This window comes from Hyla sarda, chromosome 4 (assembly GCF_029499605.1).
Source record: "Hyla sarda isolate aHylSar1 chromosome 4, aHylSar1.hap1, whole genome shotgun sequence".
NCBI classification, from domain to species: Eukaryota; Metazoa; Chordata; class Amphibia; order Anura; family Hylidae; genus Hyla; species Hyla sarda.
The window spans coordinates 276,071,508-276,091,564 of NC_079192.1; the positions used below are offsets into that span (position 1 = coordinate 276,071,508).

At 43.5% G+C, this 20,057-nt stretch overlaps 1 long non-coding RNA gene across 1 annotated transcript in view; it reads right to left on the reverse strand.

Annotated features, from left to right (window-relative positions):
* Positions 1-20,040, reverse strand: part of LOC130369277 (uncharacterized) — a 26,050-nt gene extending 6,010 nt beyond the window's left edge. The window contains exons 1-2 of the long non-coding RNA XR_008892708.1: positions 19,979-20,040; positions 11,496-11,537 (exon numbers count right to left, since the gene is read on the reverse strand). This is a non-coding gene — a long non-coding RNA (uncharacterized LOC130369277). The remainder of the gene's footprint in view (positions 1-11,495; positions 11,538-19,978) is intronic.
* Between the last annotated feature and the right edge of the window lie 17 nt (positions 20,041-20,057).

Here is a 20,057-nt window from a genome sequence, read left to right on the forward strand (position 1 = left end):
CCTAATCTGCATAATGTACAGACACATACCCAAGGCTAAGCAGTACTGAACCAAGGAGTGAATTCATCAAGATAAGACTGTCAAACATCAGCAATAACAAGATACAGAAACATGGAATACGCAAGACTGAGCCAAGAACCAACTGGACTGAATAGGAACAAACTAAACTATTGCAGCTTTGAATGCTAGGTTTAAATTCAGAACAAATACTATAATCCACACTATATACTGCAAAAGTCAGGGATATTTTACCCCTTAAGGACGCTGCCTGTTTTTTCCTTAACCCCTTAACAACACATGATGTAAATGTATGTCATGGTGCGGTGGTGCTTAACGCACCATGACTTACATTCACGTACATGGACCGGTGCTCGCATCATGCACGTCAGTTCCCGGACAGGGAACTGCTGTAAATGGCAGCCATCAGCGATCGCGCTAATGTCCGCCACTAAGCCCCCCAGAGGCTGTGATCAATACAGATCGCGGCAATGCAGGCGTTATATTGGATGATTGGATTGTCCGCGGTGCTGCCGTGGGGATCCGATCTAAGATGGCTGACAGAGGTCCCCTTCACCTGCCTCAGTCTGTCTCCTGGGGTCTTCTGCTCTGGTCTCAGATCGAGCGGACCAGAGCAGAAGATTGCTAATACTGTTCAGTGCTATGCATAGCACTGAACAGTATTAGCAATCAAATGTTTGCTATAAATAGTCCCCTATGGGGATGTAAAAAATGTAAAAAGGAAAATTTGGAAAATCCCCTCCAATAAAAATGTAAATTGTCCCTTTTTCCCATTTTACCCACAAAAAGCGTAAGGTCCAAAATTGCTGCTTTTTTTGTCACATTTTATTCCAAATTCTTTTTAGCCGCGTATATGGAAAAATTTGTTATAAGTTGTCAAAATAGAGGGATTTTAAACATACTAATTTGGTAAAAAAATTTGAGATTATTTTTTTAGCGGCGCAATAATAAAGTATGTAGTCATGGAATTCATTTTAATCATTTTAACCCACAGAATAAAAAAATTATGTAATTTATACCGCAAAGTGTGCAGCGTGAAAAAGCTGAACAATTTTAGGGGGATTTTCAATTTCCCCACACAAATAATATTTCTTTGGTGTTATACCATACATTTTATGGTAAAATGAGTGATGTCATTACAAAGGCAAACTGGTTGCGCAAAAAACAAGCCCTCACATGGGTCTGTGGATAAAAATATTAGTTATGATTTTTAGAAGGCAAGGAGGAAAAAACCAAAATAAAATTGGCCTGGTCCTTAAAGGGGTACTCCACCCTAGACATCTTATCCCCTATCCAAAGATCTCTCCTGCAGCACCCCGAGTCATCACTGCATGGAGCTAAGTTTGCTCCGTGCGTGATGACTCGCGATACAGGGGCCGGAGTATCGTGACGTCACGCCCCCTCCCATAGGCTTGAATTTAGGGGCGGAGCGTGATGTCACACGGGGGTGGAGGCGTGACGTCACACGCCGCCCACCCTGTGGTCGACCATAATCAGAACCAGGGCGAACACTCTCTGGGCACTAATTACAAACGGGGTGCCGCGTGCATGATCCCGGGGGTCCCCAGCTGCGTGACTCCCGTGATCAGGCATCTTATCCCCTATTCTTTGGATAGGGGATAAGATGTTTAAGCACCGGAGTACCCCTTTAACCCCTTAACGACGTAGGACGTATATTTACGCCCTGCGCTGGCTTGCGACATGAAGCGGGATCGCGCCGCGATCCCGCATCATATCGCGTCGGTCCCGGCGCTCATCAACAGCCGGGACCCGCGGCTAATACCACAAATCGCCGATTGCGGCGATGTGCGGTATTAACCCTTAAGAAGCGGCGGTCAAAGCTGACCGCCGCTTCTAAAGTGAAAGTGACCCGGCTGCTCAGTCGGGCTGTTCGGGACCGCCGCGGTGAAATCGCGTCGTCCCGAACAGCTGACAGGACACCGGGAGGGCCCTTACCTGCCTCCTCGGTGTCCGATCGGCGAATGACTGCTCCGTGCCTGAGATCCAGGCAGGAGCAGTCAAGCGCCAATAACACTGATCACAGGCGTGTTAATACACGCCTGTGATCTGTGTAAAAGATCAGTGTGTGCAGTGTTCTAGGTCCCTATGGGACCTATAACTCTGCAAAAAAAGTGTTAATAAAGGTCATTTAACCCTTTTCCCATAAATTTAGGTAATTTAACCCCTTTTCCCATAAAAAAATAAGTGTAAAAAAAATAAAAATAAACATGTGGTATCGCCGCGTGCGTAAATGTCCGAACTATAAAAATATATAATTAATTAAACCGCACGGTCAATGGCGTACGCGCAAAAAAATTCCAAAGTCAAAAAAAGCGCATTTTTGGTCACTTTTTATACCATTAAAAAATGAATAAAAAGTGATCAAACAGTCCAATCAAAACAAAAATCATACCGATAAAAACTTCAGATGACAGCGCAAAAAATGAGTCCTCATACCGCCCTGTACGTGGAAAAATAAAAAAGTTATAGGGGTCAGAAGATGACATTTTTAAACGTATAAATTTTCCTGCATGTAGTTATGATTTTTTCCAGAAGTGCGACAAAATCAAACCTATATAAGTAGGGTATCATTTTAACCGTATGGACCTACAGAATAATGATAAGGTGTAATTTTTACCGAAATATGCACTGCGTAGAAACGGAAGCCCCCAAAAGTTACAAAATGGTGTTTTTTCTTCGATTTTGTCGCACAATGATTTTTTTTTTCCATTTCGCCGTGCATTTTTGGGTAAAATGACTAATGTCACTGCAAAGTAGAATTGGTGACGCAAAAAATAAGCCATAATATGGATTTTTAGGTGGAAAATTGAAAGGGTTATGATTTTTAAAAGGTAAGGAGGAAAAAACGAAAGTGCAAAAACCCTGAGTCCTTAACCCCTTAAGGACCAGGCCATTTTACACCTTAGGACCAGAGCGTTTTTTGCACATCTGACCACTGTCACTTTAAACATTAATAACTCTGGAATGCTTTTACCTATCATTCTGATTCCGAGATTGTTTTTTCGTGGCATATTCTACTTTGTTATTGGTAAAATTTTGTCGATACTTGCATCGTTTCTTAGTGAAAAATTCCAAAATTTGATGAAAAAATTGAAAATTTTGCATTTTTCTATTTTTGAAGCTCTCTGCTTGTAAGGAAAATGGATATTCCAAATCATTTTTTTTTTTATTCACATATACAATATGTCCACTTTATGTTGGCATCATAAAATGTACGTGTTTTTACTTTTGGAAGACACCAGAGGGCTTCAAAGTTCAGCAGCAATTTTCCAATTTTTCACAAAATTTCCAAAATCACAATTTTTCAGGGACCAGTTCAGGTTTGAAGTGGATTTGAAGGGTCTTCATATTAGAAATACGCCACAAATTACCCCATTATAAAAACTGCACCCCCCAAAGTATTCAAAATGACATTCAGTAAGTGTGTTAACCCTTTAGGTGTTTCACAGGAATAGCAGCAAAGTGAAGGAGAAAATTCACAATCTTCATTTTTTACACTCGCATGTTCTTGTAGACCCAATTTTTTTATTTTTACAAGGGGTAAAAGGAGAAAATGTATACTTGTATTTGTAGCCCAATTTCTCTTGAGTAAGCACATACCTCATATGTCTATGTAAAATGTTCGGCGGGCGCAGTAGAGGGCTCAGAAGCGAAGGAGCGACAAGGGGATTTTGGAGAGTACGTTTTTCTGAAATGGTTTTTGGGGGGCATGTTGCATTTAGGAAGCCCCTATGGTGCCAGAACAGGAAAAAAAAAAACACATGGCATACCATTTTGGAAACTAGACCCCTTGAGGAATGTAACAAGGAATTAAGTGAGCCTTAATACCCGACAGGTGTTTCACGACTTTTGCATATGTAAAAAAATGTTAAAAAAAAATCACTAAAATGTGTTTCCCCCTCAAATTTCACATTTATGCAAGGGTTAATAGCAGAAAATACCCCCCAAAATTTGTAACCCCATCTCTTCTGAGTATGGAGGCACCCCATAAGTTGACCTCAAGTGCACTATGGGTGAACTACAATGCTCAGAAGAGAAGGAGTCATATTTGGCTTTTTGAGAGCAAATTTTGCTCGGGGGCATGTCGCATTTAGGAAGCCCCTATGGTGCCAGGACAGCAAAAAATACCCACATGGCATACCATTTTGGAAACTAGACCCCTTGAGGAACGTAACAAGGGGTACAGTGAGCATTTGCCCCCCACTGGTGTCTGTCAGATCTTTGGAACAGTGGGCTGTACACAATTTTTTTATTTGCGCAGCCCACTGTTCCAAAGATCTGTCAGACACCAGTGGGGTGTAAATTCTCACTGCACCCCTCATTACATTCCGTGAGGGGTGTAGTTTCCGAAATGGGGTCACATGTGGGGTTTTGTTTTTTCAAAACCGCTGTAACAATCAGCCAGTGTGCAAATCACCTCAAATGTACATGGCGCACTCTCCCTTCTGGGCCTTGTTGTGCGCCCCCAGAGCACATTGTGCCCACATATGGGGTATCTCCGTAGTCGGGAGAAATTGCATTACAAATTTTGGGTGTCTTTTTTCCCTTTTACCTCTTGTCAAAATGAAAAGTATGGGGCAACACCAGCATGTTAGTGTAAAATATTTATTTTTTTACACTAACATGCTGGTGTAGACCCCAACTTCACCTTTTCATAAGGGGTGAAAGGAGAAAAAGCCCCCCAAAATTTGTTAGGCTATTTCTCCCGAGTACAGCGATACCCCATATGTGACCCTAAACTGTAGCCTTGAAATACGACAGGGCTCCAAAGTGAGAGCACCATGTGCATTTGAGGCCTGAATTAGGGATTTGCATAGGGGTATTCTACGCCAGTGATTCCCAAACAGGGTGCCTCCAGCTGTTGCAAAACTCCCAGCATGCCTGAACAGTCAACGGCTGTCCAGCAATACTGGGAGTTGTTGTTTTGCAACAGCTTGAGGCTCCATTTTGGAAACAGTGGCGTACCAGACGTTTTTCATTTTTATTGGAGAGGGGGGCTGTGTAGGGGTATGTGTATATGTAGTGTTTTTTACTTTTTATTTTATTTTGTGTTAGTGTAGTGTAGTGTTTTTAGGGTACAGTTACACGGGCGGGGGATTACAGCAAGTTTCCCGCTGCGAGTTTGAGCTGCCGCGCAAAATTTGCTGCATTGCAAACTTGCAGCCTGATACTCACTGCAAGCCCCCTGCCCATGTGAATGTACCCTGTACATTCACAGGGGGGGGAACCTCCAGCTGTTGCAAAACTACAACTCCCAGCATGCACAGTCTAAGTGCATGCTGGTAGTTATAGTTTTGCAACAGCTGGAGGCACACGGGTTGGGAAACACTGAGTTAGGAAACAGACGATGTTTCCCAACCAGTGTGCCTCCTGTTGTTGCAAAACTACAACTCCCAGCATTCTCAGGCATGCTGGAAGTAGTAGTTCGGCAACATCTTTAGAGTCAGATGTTACCGAACTACAACTCCCAGCATGCTTGGAGTTGTAGTTTTGCAACATCTGGAGGACTACAGTTTGCAGACCACTAATACAGTGGTTCCCAATCTGTGCCCTTCCAGATGTTGTAAAACTACAACTCCCAGTATGCCAAAACTGTCCAGGCATGCTGGGAGTTGTAGTTCTGCAACATCTGAAGGGCCAGATGTTACAGAACTACAACTCCCAGCATGCCTGGACAGTAAGGGCATGCTGAGAATGTGTAGTTTTGTAACATCTGGAAGGGCACAGTGGTCTCCAAACTGTGGACCTCCAGATGTTGCAAAACTACAACTCCCAGCATGCCCAGACGCCAAGGGCTGTCTGGGCATGCTTGGAGTTGTAGTATACAGGGTCCCAATACAGCAATGCATGTCGCTTTACGACGACGTGCATTGCTGTAAAGGGCCCGACCGCGGCTGAAGATCAACTCACCTGTCGCCGCCGCCGCCGCTGTCTTCACCGCCGGGATCCGGGTCTTCAGGGACGAGGTAAGTACCGGGGCCGGGCCCCAGCACTCCCCCGTCCCTCGCCGCGTCATCCGGTCTTCCTCCCGTCCTGTTCGGACTTTCAGGGGCCGGGCAGGGCGGGAGGAAGTAACCGCCCCCCTCCTGCGATTGGTTCGCAGGGTATAGGAGGAGGTGGCAGGCTTGCCACCTCGCTCCTATACTTTAGCATGGACCTGGCTGTCTGTGACAGCCGGGATCATGCAAAATTACCGGGCGATCGGGTCCCAGAGACCCGATCAGCCCGGTATCGCCGCAGATCGCAAGGGCGATTTCCCTTGCGATTTGCGGCGATCGCCGACATGGGGGGCCTACATGGCCCCCCTCGGCGTTTGCCCTGGATGCCTGCTGAAGGATTTCAGCAGGCATCCAGATCCGATCTCTGCCCGGCGAGCGGCAGGGACCGGAAAAGGCCATGACGTCGTGGGACGTCATTGGTCCTTAAGGCCCCAGGGTGCCATGACGTCCCAGGACGTCATTGGTCCTTAAGAGGTTAAGGGGTTAATGACCAATCCCAATTTTTCAAATCTGCCATGTCTCTTTTTAACCCCTTAACGACGCAGGACGTAAATGTACCTCCTGGTGAGCTGGTTCTTAACCCACCAGGACGTAAATTTACATCATATGCATAACCGCGATAGCAGCAAGGGACCCGCACCTAGTGGCGGACATCCGCGATTGCGCGAATGTCTGCCATTAACCCCTCAGATGCTGTGATCAGTACAGATCACGGCATCTGCAGCATCACGGTTACTAAAATGGATGATGGGATCGCCCGCGGCGATCCGATCATCCAGAACGACAGACGGAGGTCCCCTCACCTGCCTCCGCTGCCTTCTATGGGTCTTCTGCTCTAGTCTGTGATCGAGCAGACCAGAGCAGAAGATGACTGATAATACTGATCAGTGCTATGTCCTATGCATAGCACTGAACATAATTAGCAATCGAATGATTGCTATAAATAGTCCCCTATGGGGACTATTAAAGTGTAAAAATTAAAAGTTTAAACAAATGTGAAAAACCAGCTCCCACAATAAAAACGTAAATTGTCCCATTTTCTTTATTTCACCCCCAAAAAGTGTGTAAATATCCCAACTATTAAAATAAAATGTTAATGACACCGTACGGTGAACGGCGTGAATGTAAAAAAATAAAAAGTCCAAAATATCTGCTTTTTTATAACCTTTTATTCCACAAAAAAAGAAAAAAAAAAGTATTAAGTTTTATATAAGCAAATATGGTATCAATAAAAAGTACAGATCACGGCGCAAAAAATTAGCACTTATATTGATCATACCGCCGCTTATACGGAAAAATGAAAAAGTTGTAGGTCAAAATAGGGGGATTTTAAACGTACTAATTTGGTTAAACAATTTGCGATTATTTTTTTTTTAAGCGCAACAGTAATAGAAAAAGATGTTATCATGGGTATCATTTTAATCGTATTGAACCAAATAATAAAGAACATGTCATTTTTACCATAAATTGTACGGCGTGGAAATGAAACCTTCAAAAATTTGCAAAATTGCGGTTTTCTTTTTAATTTCCCCACACAAATAGTATTTTTTGGGTTGCGCTATACATTTTATGGTAAAGTGAGTGATGGCATTACAACAGACAACTGGTTGTGCAAAAAACAAGCCCTCATACTAGTCTTTGGATGAAAATATAAAAGAGTTATGAATTTTTGAAAGCGAGGAGGAAAAAACTTAAAGTCCTTAAAGGACAACTGTAGTGGTCAAAAATCCCTGCCCAAATGTTCCCCAAACAAAAGTTATACAATTCAGTCAATTAGTTCTATTTACCTATATGCAGCCGTTTCTGAGATATTAGAGTTGCCAGCATAGCCCAGTAGTCCTGCGTCCGTCCCCTATTCATTACATTGCAGCCGCCATCTTGGGGACGGAGATCTCTTCCTCCCAGCAGTGTTTGTGCTCCCCCTAGCCTCTGTCAGCTCCTCCCTGCTTATGCATATGCATGAGCGGGTGCTTTCTGAGGCAGCCATAGCTCCTCCCCCCTCCCCTGCTCTGTCTACATAGGACCTCACTTATCACGGGGAGGTTTCAAGTTTTCATGGGGGAAACACAGAGCAAACCACAGAGCAGGGAGGGGGGGGACGTGTGTGTGAAGGAGACATATTACACTGCACGGGCTGGTGGTGTATAGACTACAGGGAATAAATATCATACTGGAGATGATTCTGTGTGTGAGAGGGGGACTACTGAATGACTCATGCTGGGAGTTGTAGTCTTGCAACAGCTGGAGGCACCACTGGAATTCCCAGCATGCCCGAACAGCATATAGAATAACTGGGCATGCTTGGAGTTGTAGTTGTGAAAAAGATGTAGGGACCCCTATCAGGACAGTTTTATAGACAAACAATTATGTTTTTTTACCATTTTTCCTTTCACTCTCCACTCTCCAGTGCCCACACTACAGTGAGCACGGAGGCAGCTGCTTCATCACTGGACAGGAGCAGCATGGGGAGGGGGAGATGAGCAGAAGGGGAGGGTGTATGCATAGGGAAGGGAGATGTGGGCGTTACAATATAATAATTTGCTCGGGGGGATAGAACAGGGGGAGGGCAGCAGCTTACAGGAAGTAAGCACAAGGCATGATGGGAGATGTAGTTTTATTTTCACTTCTCCGTAATTCGTGTGCTGATAACGGGAGAAAGACTGGGCCAATTTTGATGGGGGAGACATCGTTGGAAAGGTCTTTCAAAGACCTATTAAATGAGGTAAAAAAAGTTTTTTTGCCCAGCACTGCAGATGTCCTTTAAAGGAGAACAACAAAATAAGCCTATTCAGTGGTGCAAAATAAGGCGGGAGCCTACAATGAATAGGCTTATTTTGTTGTTGTTTATGCTTGGGAGCACTAATATGATTTAGGTCCAGCTGCTGGACCCGAATAAATTAGCAGACCCATTTTCTCGTCCTTAAAGGAGAACTCCAGAATATAAAAATTGTCCCCCATACTGCCGGCAGTAAAAAAAATAAAGATGTACATAACTTCCTCCGCTCCCCCGGGGCCTCCGGTAACCGGCTCCGGCCTCCGCCGCGATCCTCTTCCTGGTTGCGGTTGGTCGGAGAGTCATACTACGCTCAGCCAATCACCAGCCGCAGTGAAGTCCCAACTCTGCCGGCGATGGGCTGAGCGGCAGTGTGTCGTTTTCGGCCCCGGCAGCAGGTGCCAGTGTAGTGAAGAATTTTGTGTCCTGAAGCGTTCTCACACTGCCGCTCAGCCTATCGCCGGCCGAGTCGGACTTTGCTGCAGCTGGTGATTGGCTGAGCGCAGTATGATTCTCCGACCACCGGCAACCAGGAAGAGGATCGTGGCGGAGACCGGAGGCCCCGGGGGAGCGGAGGAAGTTATGTACATCTTTATTTTTTTTATTGCCGGCAGTATGGGGGACAATTTTTATATTCTGGAGTTCTATTTTAAAGGGGTTATCCACCATAAGGTGATTTTAGTACGTACTTGGCAGACAGTAATGGACATGCTTAGGAAGGATCTGTGCTTGTCTTGGGCTAAATGGCTATGTTGTGAGATTACCATAACACTGTGGCTAGCTTTTTGTGAACTTGTATTTTCTGTTTGACTAATGTTTTTTTGACTACAAATCCCACAATGCCATTTTCCTCCCTCTCACACATCAACCACCCCACCCATTGAAACAAAAGACCTGTGGTTTTCAATCAGGGTGCCTACAGCTGTTGCATTAGTTGCAGATTTATCCCTCCACCCATTTAAGCAGACAGGCCCCCTGTCAGGAACAGACCCATTGAAGCAGACAGGCTCCCAGTCAGGTCTCGACCGCATTGCAAGTTGGGAAAAATCCTTGACAACAGGCTTTTTTTATGCTGGTAAAAATAAATAGTGGGGTGAAAATCACAGAAGAATTGGGAGAAAACAGTCACACACAGGTACAGACACTAGATTATGAACTACACTAATTTCACAGCCCCTGTAGCATAGTCAAATAAAATTCCTGGAGTACACCTTTAAGGCCCAAATGGGCTGAGTCCTTAAGGGGTTAAAGAGGTATTCAATTGGAAAACACCTTTTTATTTTATTTTTTTGAGATCGAGACTGAGAGACTGGTGCCATAAAGTTAAACAGATTTGTAAATTACTTCTATTAAAAAAATCTTAATCCTTCCAGTACTTATCAGCTGCTGTATGCTCCACATGAAGTTTTATTTCTTTCTGGAGTTCTTTTCAGTCTGACCACATTGCTCTCTGCTGACACCTCTGTCTGTGTCAGGAACTGTCCAAGCAGGATAGGTTTGCCATGGGGATTTGCTTTTGCTCTGGACAGTTCTTGACATGGCAGAAGTCTCAGTAGAGAGTACTGTGGGCAGACAGAAAAAAAAATTACAAAAGAAAAGAACTTCTGATGCGGACTCGACCCATGATGTACATGTATGTCATAGGTCGGGAAGGGGTTAATGCCAAAATTGGCTTGGTCCTAAGGTGGTTAAAGAAACCAATCACGTTGCTATGCCCCAAAATATGAAGAATTTTTCACAGGTTGTTTAAAAAAAAAAAAAATCTGTTTCTTCACTTTCCAGGCACAACTGTTGCTACTTCCAAAAAAATTATTTCTTTCGCTACCTTTGTGTGCATATAAATACCAGGAATCTGTCTCCAGAAATTAAATAAATAAAAAACTCGGAAGTACATAGATACACTCCTAGATGAAATAACACTGTTATACATGACTTTTAGGGCTCCTAGTGTAGTGATGTAAATGTTCAATCAACTAGTGCCAGAAAGTTATACAGATGAGTAAATTACTTCTATTGTATGCTCCAGAGGAAGTTGTGTAGTTCTTTCCAGACACACTTTCATACACAGTACAGCCACCTCTGTCCATGTCAGGAACAGACTACAGCAGAAGAGATTGGCTATGGTTATTTTCTCTTGCTCTAGCCAGTTCCTGACACGGACAGTCAGAATGGAAAGAACTACCCAACTACCTCTGGACCATACAGCAGCTAAGTACTGGAAGGCTTAAAGGAGAACTCTGGGAGGCAAGGAATCCGACCGCTAAGACTCTCCTTCCCGACTCCCCCAATGCATGGAGCTTGGACACACTCACTCCTTGCATCTTTATGGGAGAGTTGGCAATAAACTAGAGCTGTAGAACGGTGGGTGCTCCATGCATAAGGAGAGCCGAGGCGCCGGGGAGGAGATGAAGGGAGCCCCATTGGTCAGACACCCCCCTCACGATCATACACATCTCCTATCCTGTGGATTGGGGATAAGTAGTTAAGTACTGAGTCCCCCTTTCAGATTTAATTTACAAACCTGTATTAACTTTCTGGCACTAGTCGATGTGAATTTTTTTTCTGCTTGAAGTACTTCTTTACGGGTGGCTTTACACAGTGCAGTACTGAATCAAAAACACACATGCAGTATTTAGTTATACAGTACAGCTAATGGCTGATTCAATTGACAAAACACAATTCACCTGAAACTTCAGACGGCCTTCCCACATGTGGCCTTACAAACCCTAGAGGGAAACAGAAATAAGCATCTGTTCTTTATCTAATTCATCATGATTTACACCTGGTCTGTACTTCAGAACCGCATCAAAAACTGAGCATACTGCCCTGGATAAAAGCACCATAAAACCAGACAAAAGGAGAGAATCTGTTTGGAGAAAGAGAGACTGGCGCCTAGTGCATTACCCTTGGTAGGAGGAGCAGTAGGTCAGGGGATTTGCCCAAGGACCATATGGATGGCTGCTCACCTTAGGTACGATATAACCAAGCCTATCACCCCAGTGAAAATGGGGTACTAGTAGAGATGTAGCCGCTGCTTGCCTCTAGGGTTGCAGGGTCCAGCAGTGCTGCTGGCCTGGATGCAGAGAAGAAGAAGCCGGAGGAAAAAAACCTTTTGTGATGGCGCTGCGGCTCCCTCAAATGAAGAGGCGATGATGTGTTTCGGGAGGTGCCCTCCCTTCCTCAGATCAGGATGCTTGCTGCTACTCATACAGACATATAAATACATAAAAAGACCGCCAAAGTGCAGGTAAGGGGGCGTGGCTTATTGACATCACAGAGGTAAAAACATACTTACAGTAAACTTACAGAACTTACAGTAAATTTGATTTGTCACGAACTTCTCGGCCCGGCAGTTGATGACTTATCCTGCGTAAATTAGTTCAGCCTTCAGGTGCTCCGGTGGGCTGGAAAAGGTGGATACATTCCTAGGAAAGAGTCTCCTAGGACTGTATCCACCTTTTCCAGCCCATCGGAGCACCTGAAAGCTGAAATAATTTATGCAGGAAAAGTCATCAACTGCCGAGCCGAGAAGTTCGTGACGAATCGAATTTACTGTAAGTTCGCTCATCTCAAATTTTTTACTGCTGGCAGTATGTAGGACAATTTTTCCATCCTGGAGTACTCTTTAACACAAGGGGCTCTTTATTACGGTACCTGATTTGTTTGGGAACAGTTAACACTAGACTTTTAAATGTATATTATTAGAATACTGCATGTTAAACTGCCATGTTTGGAGCATTATCTTGTGCATCCTGGTGTCTCTACATGAATTTCAGGATTTTTTTTTCCCTTGCCTGAGGCATAATCTGACAGTTTGTGATGAATCGAATTTACTGTAAGTTCGCCCATCTCTAAAACCAACATTTAGTGGAAAAAATCGCCAGGTACACATAGAATTTGCTTTATGGGATCCTGATATAAGATTATAAGATCCAGTACAGGTGAGGCGCAGGGCCGGAAGTGCTCGCCTGCCCAAGAGCAGGAGGCGACTTCCGGCTGTGTCATAGCGTCTGGTTGCCACAGACGTGTTGCTAAGCGCAGTGACCTCGTGCCTGCGCATAGCCAATGAGGTGCCGGAGCGGGCCACGCCAGCATCTCACAGTGCAGCCAGAGATGTAGTAGCTGTCACTGGAGAAGAAACCTATAGAGCGACATCACTAGTAGTGTGATCGCTGTCAGTGTTTGATTGGAACTTGTATATATGACGTGTGATGCAGCACTCGTGGGCAGAGAATTGGATGTATGGTAAAAAAAAAAATGTTAGTGAATGTACAGTATACAGGATGATGCAGAAATGCCGGCATATGTGCACATCCATTAAAAAATCCTAATAAATGGACACACGGACACTGAGACCAATATATTGAGTGTATTAAAGGGTAAAAAAAAATTGAAAATGTGAAAAATCCCCTACCCCCAATAAAAATGTAAATCATCAGTTTTTCCCATTTTCCATACCCCCAAAAAGTGTAAATTAAAAAATGTAAACATATTTGGAATCGCCGAGTGCGTGAAAGTCTGAACTATCAAAATATATTGTTAATTATCCCATATGGTGAACGGCGTAAATGTAAAAAAAATAAAGAAGTCCAAAATTGCTACTTTTTTGTCACATTTTATTACCAAAATATTAATTAAAAAAAATTATAAAAATTTCAACTTTAGCAAAAGTGGTACCGATAAAAACTACAGATCACAGCGCAAAAAATGAGCCATCATACCGCCCCGTATACAGGAAAATGAGAAAGTTATAGGGGTCAAAATAGGGCAATTTTAAACACTAATTTTGTTAAAATAGTTTGAGATTTTTTTTAAAGCGGTACAATTATAAAAAGATGTATACCATGGGTATCATTTTAATCAGATTGACCCACAGAATAAAGAAAACATGTCATTATTACTGTAAAGTGTACAGCGTGAAAACAAAACCCCCCAAAATTTGCTAAATTGCGGTTTTCTTTAAAATTTTTCAACATAAATAATACTTTTTGGGTTGCGCCGTACATTTTATGGTAAAATAAGTGATTTCATTACAAAGTAAAATTGGTGACACAAAAAACAAGCCCTCAAACTAGTCTGTGGATGGAAATCTAAAAGAGTTATGATTTTTAGAAGACGAGGAGGAAAAAATGAAAATGCAAAAACAAAATTGGCATGGTCCTTAAGGGTCAAAGTTATTCCAGTGAAAAACAATGATTTTCATATCAACTGCCTCAAAAAAAAAAATTGTAAATTATTTAATTAATCTTAATCCTACCAGTATTTATCAGCTGCTGAAGTTGAGTTGTTCTTTTCTGTCTGACCACAGTGCTCTCTGCTAACACCTCTGTCTTAATCAGGAATTGTCCAGGGTAGGAGCAAATCCCCATAGCAAACCTCTCCTGCGCTGGACAGTTCCTGAGACAGACAGAGGTCTGAAAAGAACAACTCAGCAGCTAAGTACTGGTAGGATTAAGATTTTTTAATAAAGTAATTTACAAATCTGTTTAACGTTCTGGAGCCGGTTGATATGAAAAAAATTTTTTTCCACTGGAATACCCCTTTAATTTTTCCACTGGACAGCTTTTGACGAATCTCCATCAGTGCCTCAAACTTTTCTTTGTGTATAACCCTTTAACCCCTTAAGGACTCAGCCCATTTAAAACATTTATTTTTACATCTTCGTTTTTTTCCTCCTCATCTTCTAAAAATCTCTTTTATATTTTCATCCACAGACTAGTACGAGGGCTTGTTTTTTGCGCGACCATTTGTCCTTTTGTATTAACATCACTAATTTTACCATAAAATGTATGGCGCATCCCAAAAAAAATACTATTTTCGAGGGGAAATTCATAAGAAAACCGCAATTTAGCTAATTTTGGAAGATTTTGTCTTCACGCGGTACAATTAATGGTAAAAATTACATGTTTTCTTTAATCTGTGGGTCAATACGATTAAAATGATACCCATGATTACATACTTTTCTATTATTGAACCGCTTAAAAAAAATCGCAAACTGAGCCCTCATACCGCCACTTATACAGAAAAATTTAAGTTATAGGACCTCAAAAGAGAAGGATTTTAAACATACTAATTTGGTTAAAAAGGTTGCGATTTTTTTTTTAAGTGCAACAATAATAGAAAATGTATAGGTATCCTTTTAATTATATTGACCCACAGAATAAAGAACACGTCATTTCTACCGTAAATTGTACAGTGTGAAAACTAAACCTTCCAAAATTAGCAAAATTGCAGTTTTCTTTAGTTTCCCCACACAAATAGTATTTTTTTGGGTTGCGCAATACATTTTATGATAAAGTGAGTGATGTCATTACAAAGGACAAGTGGTCGTGCAAAAAACAAGCCCTCATACTAGTCTGTGGATGAAAATATAAGAGAGTTACAATTTTTAGAAGGCGAGGAGGAAAAAACGAAATGCAAAAATAAAATTGGCCTGGTCCTTAAAGGGGTACTCCGGCCCTAATACATCTTATCCCCTATCCAAAGGATAGGGGACAAGATGTATGATCGCGGGGTCCCGCTGCTGGGGATCCCCACAATCTGTCATTGGAGGCTCAGAGTGTGAAGCGTGATGACCACGGGGCTGGAAAAACCGCATACGGAGCAAAAATGAGCTGACCGGAGTCAGCATTTCACTCCGGTCGGCTCATTGAAATACATTACATACAGGGGCCCCCGGTTTTAGCTCCCACCAGCAGTATGCGGTCCCGTATTGCCTAAAACGTGATGTGAACCCAGCCTAACAGACATTGGTTTATGTGATGCGGGTGATGATGGATGAGCTTATCACCAACCATTATAAATATGAGCACAGCTCATTGTAGGCAGCCATTTGCCATGTTCTAGCCTCTTGATAACGCCTTTGTAATGGCGAAACATGTTGAGGGTGGCAAAGAGATTTTATTTTAAACAGCACACTATGATGGGGGTATAATAGGTGGCCTGCAGCACCGCTCTCATACTTATAACAGGGAAAGTCCCTGTGATTCATATATCCAACTTTAAGACCATCACAGTATCATTTTAATAATTTATACAGGGTTTTATTGAAGTATATAATAATAGTTACTTTCTAGGGAGGACACATTGTAGGGGTGTTAGTCACTCCGGGCTTCGGCCCAGAAGTGTTGGTGTATTAAATCTGACTGACTAAGCAGAAAATACAGAGCAATATCAAGGTAGAAAAGTGAAAAATAATCAAAATAAAGCAGGGGGTGGTTTATCATGATGGGGGCAGTGAACTGGGAGGATTTCAAAATTTTAACAAGATCAAGAGGTACTCTTTAAAGTGTACCTGTCATCAACAAAAACTTTTTATATAATGTAGATAATGCTATTTTATGAATATTTGTAATATACATTGGTTAAAACATATGTATTTATTTATGTCCCTGCAGCTATTGCATGAGTGTCTCTATGAGGAGTCCAAGTACAGGAAGTGAGGGTGAACAAGCGGGGCTCCATGCAGTGAGGACAAGCGGGGCTCCATGCAGTGAGGACAAGCGGGGCTCCATGCAGTGAGGACAAGCGGGGCTCCGCGCAGGGAGGACAAGCGGGGCTCCGCGCAGTGAGGACAAGCGGGGCTCCATGCAGTGAGGACAAGCGGGGCTCCGCGCAGGGAGGACAAGCGGGGCTCCGCGCACTGAGGACAAGCGGGGCTCTGTGCAGGGAGGACAAGCGGGGCTCTGTGCACTGAGGACAAGCGGGGCTCTGTGCACTGAGGCTCTATGATACACTCCCGGCTCACACATGAGGATGATTGACAAGCCAGGAGCCTGCACAGAGGCCTGCTTGTCCTGCCCTCACTTCCAGTATTTGGACTCTTCATAGAGACATACAGGCAATAGCTGCAGGGACAGCATTTTTTCACCCCAAAATATACACATTTTTGACCAATGTATATTACAAATATACATATAATGGTATCATCTACATTATATAAAAGGTTTTTGTTGACAATAGGTACACTTTAACCCTTAAGGACGCAGTTTTTCCATTTTTGCATTTTCATTTTTTCCTCATCACCTAAAAATCATAATGCTTTCAATTTTGCACCTAAAATTCCATATTCTGGCTTATTTTATGCGCCAAGGACAAGCGGGGCTCCGCGCACTGAGGACAAGCGGGGCTCCGCGCACTGAGGACAAGCGGGGCTCCGCGCACTGAGGACAAGCGGGGCTCCGCGCACTGAGGACAAGCGGGGCTCCGCGCACTGAGGAAAAGCGGGGCTCCGCGCACTGAGGAAAAGCGGGGCTCCGCGCACGGAGGACAAGCGGGGCTCCGCGCAGGGAGGACAAGCGGGGCTCTGTGCACTGAGGACAAGCGGGGCTCTGTGCACTGAGGCTCTATGATACACTCCCGGCTCACACATGAGGATGATTGACAAGTCAGGAGCCTGCACAGAGCACTGCTTGTCCTGCCCTCACTTCCTGTATTTGGACTCTTCATAGAGACACAGACAATAGCTGCAGGGACAGCATTTTTTCACCCCAAAATATACACATTTTTGACCAATGTATATTACAAATATACATATAATGGTATCATCTACATTATATAAAAGGTTTTTGTTGACAATAGGTACACTTTAACCCCTTAAGGACGCAGAGTTTTTCCATTTTTGCATTTTCATTTTTTCCTCATCACCTAAAAATCATAATGCTTTCAATTTTGCACCTAAAATTCCATATTCTGGCTTATTTTATGCGCCAAGGACAAGCGGGGCTCCGCGCAGTGAGGACAAGCGGGGCTCCGCGCAGTGAGGACAAGCGGGGCTCCGCGCAGTGCGGACAAGCCGGGCTCCGTGCACTGAGGACAAGCGGGGCTCCGTGCACTGAGGACAAGCGGGGCTCTGTGCACTGAGGACAAGCCGGGCTCTGTGCACTGAGTACAAGCGGGGCTCTGTGCAGGGAGGACAAGCGGGGCTCTGTGCACTGAGGCTCTATGATACACTCCCGGCTCACACATGAGGATGATTGACAAGTCAGGAGCCTGCACAGAGCACTTTAACCCCTTAAGGATGCAGAGTTTTTCCATTTTTGCATTTTCATTTTTTCCTCATCACCTAAAAATCATAATGCTTTAAATTTTGCACCTAAAATTCCATATTCTGGCTTATTTTATGCGCCACCAATTCTACTTTGCAGTGACATTAGTCTTCCGTTTCTACACAGTAGATTTTTTTGGTAAAAATGACACCTTCTCTTTATTCTGTAGGCCCATACGGTTAAAATGATACCCTACTAAGGCTGGGTCCACACTACGTTTTCTCCCATACGGGAGCGCATACGGCAGGGGGGAGCTAAAAGCTCGCGCTCCCGTATGTTACCGTATGCGCTCCCGTATGTCATTCATTTCAATGAGCCGACCGGAGTGAAACGTTCGGTCCGGTCGGCTCATTTTTGCGCCGTATGCGCTTTTACAACCGGACCTAAAACCGTGGTTGACCACGGTTTTAGGTCCGGTTGTAAAAGCGCATACGGCGCAAAAATGAGCCGACCGGACCGAACGTTTCACTCCGGTCGGCTCATTGAAGTGAATGGCATACGGGAGCGCATACGGTCACATACGGGAGCGCGAGGTTTTAGCTCCCTCCTGCCGTATGCGCTCCCGTATGGGACAAAACGTAGTGTGGACCCAGCCTTATATAGGTTGGATTTTGTTGTACTTAAAAAAAAAAAAAATAAATAAAAAAAAATCATAACTACATGCAGGAAAATTTATACGTTTAACATTGTCATTTTCTGAGCCCTATAACTTTTTTATTTTTCCGCGTATGGGGCGGTATGAGGACTAATTTTTTGTGCTGTGATGTGAAGTTTTTATCGGTACCAATTTTTTTTATATTTATCAGACTTTTTGACCGCTTTTTATTCATTTTTTCACGATCTAAAAAGTGACCAAAAATACGCTATTTTGGATTTAGAATTTTTTTTACGTGTACGCCATTGGCCGTGCAGTTTAATTAACAATATATTTTTATAGTTTGGACATTTGCACATGCGGCAATACCTTATATGTTTATTTTTATTTACACCGTTTTGTTTTTTTAAATGGGAAAAGGGGGGTGATTCAAACTTATTAGGAAAGGGGTTAAATCAGCGGTCTTCAAACTGTGGCCCTCCAGATGTTGCAAAACTACAACTCCCAGCATGCCCGGACAGCCAACGGCTGTCCGGGCATGCTGGGAATTGTAGTTTTGCAACATCTGGAGGGCCGCAGTTTGAAGACCACTAGGTTAAATGATCTTAACTTTTTTTTCACACTTTTTTTTTTTTTTGCAGTGTTATAGCTCCCCCTAGTGGCTATAAGGCTGGGTTCACACCACGTTTTTCAAATATGGTAACCGTATACGGTTTTCCGCAAAAAAACGTATACGACCGTATCCGAAACCGTATGCATAGAGAATGCATTGTAAACCGTATTCCAAATGTTGTGTACGGTTGCATCCGTTTTGCCTCGGATACGGTTTTGCCGATTTTTCAACCGTAGGCAAAAACGCTGTCGACCACGTTTTTGCCTCCGGTTGGAAAACCGTATGTGAACCGTATGCGGTTCTTTTAACATTGTTGTCTATGGGAACCGTATGCAGAATTTCAGAATACGGTTGCACACGTTTTTTCTAATCCGCTTTTGGAGTTGACACATGCGCAGATTGGAATTTCAATAGAACAATAGTAACTTTATTAAATTGCTGGAAAACTAATTCCAACAAAATAGCAAAACCGTTGGCAAAAACTGATGCAAACGGATAGAACCGTATGGGGAAAAACCGTATACGTTTTAATTTGGAGTCATACGGTTGTATAAGGTTGCATACGTTTTTTAGCGGAAAACCGTATACGGTAACCGTATTTGAAAAACGTGGTGTGAACCCAGCCTTACACTGCACACACTGATCTGCTACACAGATCATTGCCATGCATTGACACGGCAAAGATTAGTGTTATGCTCAAGCCTAAATATCCCATCTGTGTCACTGGGTAAGGGAACAGGTATTGTGGTGGCTTTGGGGCATTTTTATTTTTCTTAACTTGCCCGGAGTACCCCTTTAACTAGCATGGCGACAATCTTATGCCTAGCCTCATGTAGCCCAGTTGATGGTTGTGGCTCTAAGGCAAGAAGGGGGTGAGCAAATGTACACCTGTAAATTGTTTTGAGTAGTAACCTTTTTTTCTATATGTTTCCTATCCGCCGTGCCACATAGAACTATCCTGCACAGTGCTGCCGCCAGTCTTCCCGCTCGA